Here is a 9,458-nt window from a genome sequence, read left to right on the forward strand (position 1 = left end):
CAGACTTGGAAAGAGCAACTCTCAACTTTATGTGGAAAAAAAAAAAAAACCCCAGGATATCACAAACCATTCTCAACAATATCAGAACTTCTGGGGGAATACTATCCCTCTCCTCACGCTCTGCTACAGGGCAGTAGTGATAAAACCCCACATGGTATTGGTATAGAGACAGACAGGTCAATCAATGGAATAGACTTGAAGAAACAGAAATAAACCCACACACCTAGGGACACTTGATCTTTGACAAAGAAGCCCAAACCATACAGTTGAAAAAAGAAAGCATCTTCAAGAAATGGTGCTGGTCTAACCGGAAGTCTACCTTAAAAGAATGCAAATTGATTCATTCTTATCTCCTTGTACAAAGCTCAAGTCCAAGTGGATCAAGGACCTCCACATAAAAACAGATGCACTGAATCTAGTAAGAGAGAAAGTGAAAACAAGCTTTGAACACATTGGCACAGGGGAGAATTTCCTGATCAAAACACCAATGGGTTTAGGCACTGAGAGCAACAATTGACAAATGGGACCTCATGAAACTGAAAAGCTTCTGTAAGGCAAAGGACACTGTCATGGGGCAAAACAGCAACGTACAGATTAGGCAAAGATCTTCACTAGCCCTACATCCAATGGAGGGCTAATATCCAAAATATACAAAGAATTCAAGAAGTTAAACTCCAAAAACATCAATCACTAATCGTAATGTAAGGGGTTTTGAGAAATGACTTTCAGAAAGAGGCAGAGTCTTTAATGAGCCCGGCATAATCAAGCAACCCCTCAGAAATGAATGAGGCTCTTCTGGCTGCACTGGGAAGAGTGACCAGGATTATAGTGGAGCAACATTCTGTCTGCATCTCACTGCGGACTTCCAAGATGATGAAGAAAGAGAGAAACCGAGAACACTTTGAGAGGACTAATCTTTCTCTCATGAAGCTGGGAAGAAAATCAGAATGACATTAGACAACGTCTGGGCATTTACAATGGCTTCTGGAAGCCAACACAGTTATATCTGGTTTCAGACTTATCTGTCTACAGCTAGCCCTGTACACTGTAGACATGTAGACTGGACCAAACCATTGGAAACATTGTTGATCTCCATACATACCTCTCTGTCCAACAATACTCTGGGTCTGAAACTACACCTGAGTTCTTTCTTACAAGACAGTTTGACTGCCACCAGCCCCGGTCACAACTCATGGCCAAAAAGTGGTGTGATTCCTGTTATGCTCTGTAGCTGCAAATACATCCGCCCAGTGTGAAGCCTTGAGTCTCTTGATGGCACTAGACTCTGCCTTGTTGGCACCCTACTCTGGCTCACACTCCACTGGTACTCTATGCTGGTAAGTTTCAGAGAACACTGCGCTGCACAGTGAGTTTAAAAAGGTTATGAGCTACAAATGCACTTAGACAATGTGGCGCCAAACTTCAACTACCAAGATATGGCACTGAGAATCCCATGGAGGCAGACCCAAACTTCTAATCCATAGTAAACAAGATAAACAAGTGGGGATCATTCTAAGTGAGAATTTGTGGGGCTTTGTTATACAAGGATAGAAAAATTCCCTTTGTCTTCCATCTCCTCTTCTCTGCTTAGATTCTCATATCTCATACCTTTCCAGATGTCCCAGTACACCACCAGAATTTGCTCATAAAATAATTTATTTCTCTGTATTGGGTCATATGAGTTTATTGTCAGGTTTATAGGCTGTTCCTCTGCCTTAAGCTGTTTGTCTCTTGGTTTGCCTCTGTGTTTCTTACTTAGATGCATCTAGGCTATTTATCCCTCACTTTGTCTCCATGTTTTTATTTAGATTTTTTTTTTCAGTTCCTACATTTCCATGTGGTTTTCCCTTAAGCATAAATCTCTTTGCTAAGACGAAAAGTCTGTTTTACTCACAAGTGTCTGCTCTCACTTGTTAGGATGTCTTTAAATGATTGTCGGGAGGTCTTTCCTTGCAAAGCCTAGCACCATTGTGCCTTTAGCTCTGTGGTCTACTGCTTGTCTTTCCCCCGTGAAGAGTCTGATTTCCCTGCTCATTCATGCACCGAGTCATTTCTATTACAACTTAGATATTTTTACTTTTTAAGTCATGAGACTCTGAATCCTGTTTAGCTCCTCTAGAGAGGTGATTTTCTTATTTAGCAGGATGTTAACCCAGCTACATCCAAGCATCAGGTTCTAACCTGCCTCTGTGGGCCATGGTGCCAACATCAGCTCAGTTTCCACTTGTGTACAGACCTGTCCCCCGTGGGCCCATACCTGCACTGTCTGGGGACATGCAGGGAGCTCAGGAACACCCTCGGGGATATGTCCTATCTCTCCTCTCCGTGACTCACCTTGTTATGTTGGAGAACCAGGTCGCTTACTGTTCCTTAGAACAGGAAGCTAGGTCATCCGTCTCTGCCATACTGTCTCCTACTCTCCGCCTCCATCCTCAACATCTGAGGTTGGGTGACAGTACAAAAGGTGACAAGGAAGTAGGTTCACATCATCTTGGACCTCAATCCTGAGTCAATAGAGAAGACCTGTCCTTATAGACCATGACTTCCCCTAACCCCACAGTGGCTACCAAAGGACAGGGTCCCAAAGCACGAAGCATAGGAAAGGGAAAGGAGCCATTAGGGGTTTTCATTCTGCTGGGGATGCCAGCACCAAGTGCCCTCTTTGGACCTTCCATCCTCCCTTGTCCATGCTGGGTCTGACCCTGTGAACAGTGAAACCAGTAATTCCAGGGAGGAAAAGCCACCTTCATGCCAACCAGGTGGTGTGGTGTGGTGGGTACTGGCATCTCCAATCCCACTAGGAGTGGTTCAACACCTCAACTGTAGTCACCAGCAACACCCAGGGGAACATCAGGATGGAGTTATACAGAAAACAAAACAAAGCAAACAAACACTAATGCAGGTTTGATAACTGAATTTGGAGTGGAAAGCAATTGTTGAAACGTCCTTTAGTTTTAGCTGTGGTTGCCCTGTTGATGTAAAGCCTTCAAATGGCCTCTTGGGCTACCTGTGAGAAGATAGATAGCTAGTGTGTCAAGAGAACACATCTTTGTTAACAAGAACCCAGTAAGTCCTCTGGAAAGAAAGACTCCCCTAGTGAAAAAACAAAAAAACAAAAAGCATGGCAGCTCAGTTTGTCGTATTTGTGTGTACAAGACTGAGCCCACAACAGCTCCCCTAGAGCATATGCCTAGATAAGGACAATGTCCTGCAAGTGTTTTGTTTGACCTTTCTGGGTCAGGGTCATCTCATTAGTCAAGGCAAGAGGTCAGTGACTGTGCTGGGCCAAACATAGGGGTGAAACAGTCTGTCTGGAAAAAAAAATGTGACCAGAATACAAATATTTCTACATATTGCTGTGCTGGTTGGTTTTTGTCAACTTGTAAGCTAGAGACACCCAGGAATAGAGAGCCTCAGCTTAAAAAAATGCCTCCATCAGATTGCCTCTAAGCAAATTGGTAGGCCATTTTCTTGATTCATGAATGGCATAGGAAAGCCCACCCCCACTGTGGGTGGTACCTTCCCTGGTTAGATGGTCCTGGGTTCTATAAGAAAGCAGCTTAAGCAAACCACGGGGAACAAGGCAGTAAGCATCACTCCCCTAAGGCTTTGACTCAGTTCCTATCTCCAAGACCTGCCTTGACTTCCTACTCTGACTTCCCTTAGTGGCCAAATGTGATTCAGACCTGTAAGCCAAATAACACTCCCAAGTTGCTTTTGGTCATGGTGTTCAACTCAGCAATAGAAAGCAAACTAGAACATCATCGATGACTGACCAGCACATAAATACTTGACGACCAGGACAGTTCATCCCTGCCTACACCCAAGACAGACATTATTAATCAATCAATCTCCACTTACTGAAGACCAACAGCCCTTTAGAACTCTATAATCCCAGAGCTATACCTCCTCTAACCAAGTGACCTAACATTAAACATAATAACTGTTTGTCTCCCTGTTTTTTCTGTGGTTGGAAGAAGCCAAATGACAAAAAGAAAATTCTCTGTCTGAAAGTGGGGTTGATTTAGATTTTTGGAAGACCCAAAACTTAAATGTTCAAGCTCCCTTATTAAAAAAAAAAAAAAAAAGAAAAAAAAAAAAAACCAACTCCAAGCTATGAGCATGACATCCTTCTAAAATCTGAGAAAGGACCCATGAAGGGAACCTGGATACTTGAGATACTGGCTTCACCGGAATTCTGCCTCTAGAAGGATGGGTGACCCAAGCCTTCAGCATGTGTAGAATATGGCCTTAGACTTGGTAATACTTCAAACAATTCTTCGCCATCTTGACACAGTTCTGGGGAAAACAGCTGCTCATGTGGAACTAGAGCAGCCACGCACCACACAAGGTTCCTCTTCGACTATAGTACCAGAAATGGCTTCAGTTCAGGTTTCCAGCCAAAGGGAAGAAGGGATGTTTCCAGGCAAACCAGAAGACAACATCCTGAACTGAGCGCATTCCCAGACATGAACTCCTGCTAACCAGGGACCACATGATGGCCAGGGGTCACAGAAGATTGGAATCATCTCTGCTGGAACAGGAATTCAGTCCTCAAGGCTGAGAAGATGGTGAGAAGGTACCTGAAAGGGGCTACCTTTGTACCCCATTATGGGAAGAGGAGATCTTGCAACAGCCTGGGATTCAGCCGGCATGTTCCACACAGCATACAGGAGGCAGCTGATTTGGATTCCAGGCTGGCCTTACTCTGTGAGTAAATCAGAAAAGTTACACACCAGTAAAAAAAGAAAAAAGACCAATACATTCCCATGTGGAGAGACTAAGAGACTAATCAGAATTGCCTGCTGGCAAGAGTTTAGCATACATACTTTCCCTGGCAATCTGTTTAATTGTAACCGTCAAAATATCAAATGCTCACTGTCTTTATCTTTTTTTAATCTAACCATTTCACTTCTAGAACTTGATGGTGTGTCCAAACTGAACAGAGGTATATGAGGAGTATATTTGTGTGCTAGTGTTTGAAAAAGTGGAAACAAGTAAACAATGCACATGAAGGCTAATGCCACCTTAGGAACTTATTTAAGTGTTAAATTGTTCCAAGGGCTCTTGCTGACAAAAGCAATTTGATTACATTGCTTAGTGTACATTATTCATGTAAAATAAATACTGTGTATTTTATGCCTGGGTACCGCTCGTACCTGCTATTTATGACAACTTGGGGGAGGTGTGACTACAGGCATTCTGTAGTCAAAGTAACTTAAGGATTTTTATAAAGAGCACACATTGTTAACTACAGGCAGGAAAAAAATACAACATAAGCATGGTATAGAATACATTGCATAAGTGAGGCTATTTACAGTAAACATTTTACTTGTAATCCATAATTAATGTTGCTTGTATTTTGTATACATATTAAAAATTCCAGAAGGACATGTAGGCTAGCTAGTTTTATATCAACATGACACAAACTAGCATCATTGTAGAAGAGGGGAACCTCAACTGAGAAAATGTCCCCCACCAGATTGGCTTGTAGTGCATTTTTTAAATTAATGATTGATGTGAGAAGGTGGGTGTTAGCTCACAGTGTAAGTATTTGCTTCCTAGATATATGTATACAGTGGGTGGTGCTACCCCTGAACAAGCAGTCCTAGAAGGTATAAGAAAGCAGGCTGACTAAACCATGAGGGCAAACCAGCAAGCATCATTCCTCCATGACTTCTGCTTAAGTGCCTGCCTTTGTTCCTGCGTTGACAGGTGTGGATGAGGGACCACAACGTCTTTTCTCCCCCAAGCTGCTGTGTTCTATCACAGCAGTAGTGACCTGAGACAACATGCAACATTCCAGAATCACTCTCACCCCTAGGAGAAGGGTAAAAATTAGTTTGCAATAATCCTGTGTTATTGGAAATGTAATACCTGGGTGATTACACTCCACAAGTCTGAATTCTGTGGCAATTCTTTTTTGTTCTTCTGTTCCACAAGCAAGTAACTTAAAGTTGTACACTGTGCATTTTTCCTGTGAACTCTGTAAGAGAGGTATTTCATTTTGAATGAACACAAGGAGTGCCATGTTTCCTGACTGCATACCCCACTGAAATCTAGCTCCCAAGACCATAGGTAGGGCAAGGGAAGTTGTATGTACTATTCACAAGGCAGGCTTGCCTGAGCATACACTGTATGCATATATGTAGGAAGCAAAACCTTACACTGCGAGCAAACACACTCATAAGAAATATATACAGGTATCTATTTCTGGTGAGGGAAAAAAACTGCATATGGATGGAGTTCTGGTCTTGGACCAAACTTAACAGGCAGACAGCATCCAAGGTGGTGGGAACCATGAGAGTGGTATGTGAAAGAGAGAGGCTCCTTCAGGGAATAAATGTATGGTGGCTGGAAAGAGCCACAGTCCTGGACAGATTAGTAGGAGTTCCAACTCATTTGTCCTCCAAAACGGCCCCTCTGTGGCCTCACCTCTTGCCCCGGGGGCAGATCTCACAGGGCTGCCAGACACTCTGCCTCTAACATCTTGACAGCTGCAGGGGTCTGACTTCTCCCCTCTCAGCTCTACTTCCTCATCAGTGACACCCGGACCTAAGGTGCCTTTTATTTACAACGCTAAGACTCTACTCTTCCACAAATTACACCTCCAGGCTTTGATATCAGGGAAGGTGACTGCCAAATGTAAGTCTCATGCCCAGTGAGCTGAGCATAGGGCAGGCTTCACCAGGGTCTCCACCTTGAGGCACAAGTGTGAAGACACTGGATGAGTCACAACAAAAATGTGCCTATGTCAGAGTCTAAAGAACCCCCCCTCCTGCCTGCCCAAGTCCTGGCACAGCAATGTGACAAATGTCTGGGCTGTTTCATTTGATGGCAGAGAAGTTAAGAGATGAGGTCATGTGGTCATGCACACCTGGCAGCCAGCAAGGTGCTCATCAAGGGACCACAATGATCTTGCTCAGAAAGATGAAACCCCCTGTGGAGCTGAGGCAGATGAATAACCACCACAGAGGCTCCTGTTCCTGAGGTATGACCCCATGTTCCCAGCTCTGCTTCCTTAGTAAGAGTGGGCTACCATATTTGAGAAACAGAACAATACAACACAGAAGAAAAGGCAGGCATCAATCCCCAGCACCCAGAGCAGGAACAGGACACAGCCACAGTACCCTTGTCCACCTCTTCCTTATCCTCACACACCAAGCTGCAGAAATACCCAACGTCCAATTGGTTCTGTACCTTAAGCTAAATTCTGACTCCATAGCAGAATACTTCCTGTACTGCTCCATGGTCCTGCCTTTGAAAGAACACCTCGGGAATCCTCCTGCACTGAGGAAGGACATGGAAGGCCAGGGGTGGCTGGGTGCTGCGGCTCTCCTGGCCAGGACTTTGCCTGCCTTACCCTGACAGGAGGACCCAAACACTATTTTCTATTTATGGTGAGCCAGTGAGCAGCCAGCTGTGTAAGGCATGTGGGAGCTGGGAGCATGCTCTGGTCTTAGCCTGGATCGGCCAGCCTGGCTTGAAGCCAGCCTGGTCTGTGAGTAGAACTGGCAACAGTCCCAGGAGCTACAGGCAGTCAGAAACTCTACCAGCTTAGCTGAACCATGTCTCTTCCCCTCCCCCACCCTCTTGTCTCATCCTGGCTGCTAAGAAAAGCTACTGGGGGCTCAATTCTTACGTCATTCAAAGACTAAGAGACATAAACCCCTGCACTCCACGTGCACATACCCTTGTTTGTTCCCAGCCCAGTGTTTCCACATTTTTGTCATGTAACATGCCAGGTCATGGTGTCAGGTGTTGGTGACAGGCCCTCTGAGAGAATACAAGCTGCTCTGACATGGTATTGATACCCCTGGGCCTCTATGACAAACACACCCACTGTAATAAACAAATGTAGTACCTCGCGCTGGAGTGGTGGCTCAGTGGGTAAGACCATTGCCTGTGGATCAAATCCCAGCAATTGCTTACGGCTGTAAAAGTAGTGCCTCCAAGGAGTTTATGGGGAGGGTATCTTGCCCTGCTGGGCATGCAGTCTTAATGCCCGAGATATCCCATGAAGCTGCACCCTGGCGTTCTGGTACTGAAATGAGGCAGATGTTGCCCCAGGAATGGGTGGAGAGGGAATCCTTTTTACAAATCCAAGCCCAGAGGCAAACCTGAGCCTCTGACCATACCTTCCAAAGGTACTGCTCAACAATGCTTGCAAGTTTTCCCAGTGAAAGTCTTGGCTGGAGGTTATGCTGTTTCATCAATAAGGTGTCTGGGACACAGCCATAGGTGCTCAAATATCTATATATCTCTCCTAAAAACTTCCAGCCACCTCTGGGCCTCCCAGACACACACCACCTTCCCACCAAGTCTACAGCTTTTGAAGCATCAACCTGGCATTCTGCTTGGGGACCATGTGTGCTTCAAACCCAGAAAGGTGAACCCATCTCAGACTTGGTCCTCGAATCCCCAGGATAACCTCTGAGTCCCACCCACCCACTGCCAGAGCCTCCAGTGCAGCGCCAACACCTCAGGCTCTGTAGTAGACTTTGCTTTTTTATCCCATGATGCATCGGAACAGTCATCAAAAACCTGGTCACAGGGGCCTTTTCTGTGGACCCAGGGCTGTCTCTGAGATGCTCTGCTTCCCTTAGAAACCCTTGGCTTCCTGCAGCTTCCAGAGCCTCAGCCTCTGCTGCTACCATCTGCATGACCCTTGCAGGTGTGTCTCCAGAGGGCTGAGCACCCTCACTGACCACCCATCAGAGCTTAGATTGGTGTGGCTGGAAGCATGAGACATGAATATGAACACAACATGAGACATTCTTTGCCCTTGTTCTCCCACATAGCTCACGAAGTTGAACCCCTTCCCTAGGCCCCCAAAACAAAGACAGTGGCCTGCTCTCTGCTCAGGTGCTCCAAGGATGTTAGTGGAGGTGGCAGCATCTCTGGGTCTGGAGTTATATGTCGTTGTGATCTGCCTGGCATGAGTGCTGGAAACCAAACTCTTCCCTTGCAAGACTAGTGTGCACTCCTAACCATGGGTCCATCTCTTCAGACCTTATGTTCAGTGAAACTATTTGCTGTGACAGAAAAAAAAATTAGAAACACTGAAAACCTCTACCTTTGAGATGTTAAGCAGGTCATAGATATAAGCTAAGCCTCAGAAAGGAAGAGGCCTAGGCTTTGGGGAGGCTGGGTCAGGCCAGCTCCCAGGGCACGATGATAACTCTCCCAGTGAGGCCTACCCCCTAGGCATGGGCTTCAAAACCTACTCTAGATAAAGAAAATGGCTTTGGGTCTGCAGAATGATGTTCTGGGATTGAAGCTGTAGAATGAGCTGCAGTCTTGGTCAGCTATGTGGCTCAGAAGCCATGATGCTTGGGCCAGTCTGTGCAAAAGTGAGGCTTCCAGGTGTGGATGTTATAAGTCAGAACGGAACTTCTCAAAGAGAGAAAGCACCCAAGGCTGGTAGAAAAGCAGACTATACAGAGGCTCTGTGAGTT

At 45.4% G+C, this 9,458-nt stretch overlaps 1 long non-coding RNA gene across 1 annotated transcript; it reads right to left on the bottom strand.

Annotated features, from left to right (window-relative positions):
• Positions 1-4,204: 4,204 nt before the first annotated feature.
• On the bottom strand, positions 4,205-7,335 carry Gm35576. Its single transcript, XR_385431.1, has 3 exons — positions 7,201-7,335; positions 5,878-5,986; positions 4,205-4,708 (listed from the first exon to the last, which is right to left on the bottom strand). It is a non-coding gene; the product is annotated as a predicted gene, 35576 (long non-coding RNA).
• Between the last annotated feature and the right edge of the window lie 2,123 nt (positions 7,336-9,458).

Source organism: Mus musculus, chromosome 17 (genome assembly GCF_000001635.26).
Source record: "Mus musculus strain C57BL/6J chromosome 17, GRCm38.p6 C57BL/6J".
NCBI lineage: Eukaryota > Metazoa > Chordata > Mammalia > Rodentia > Muridae > Mus > Mus musculus.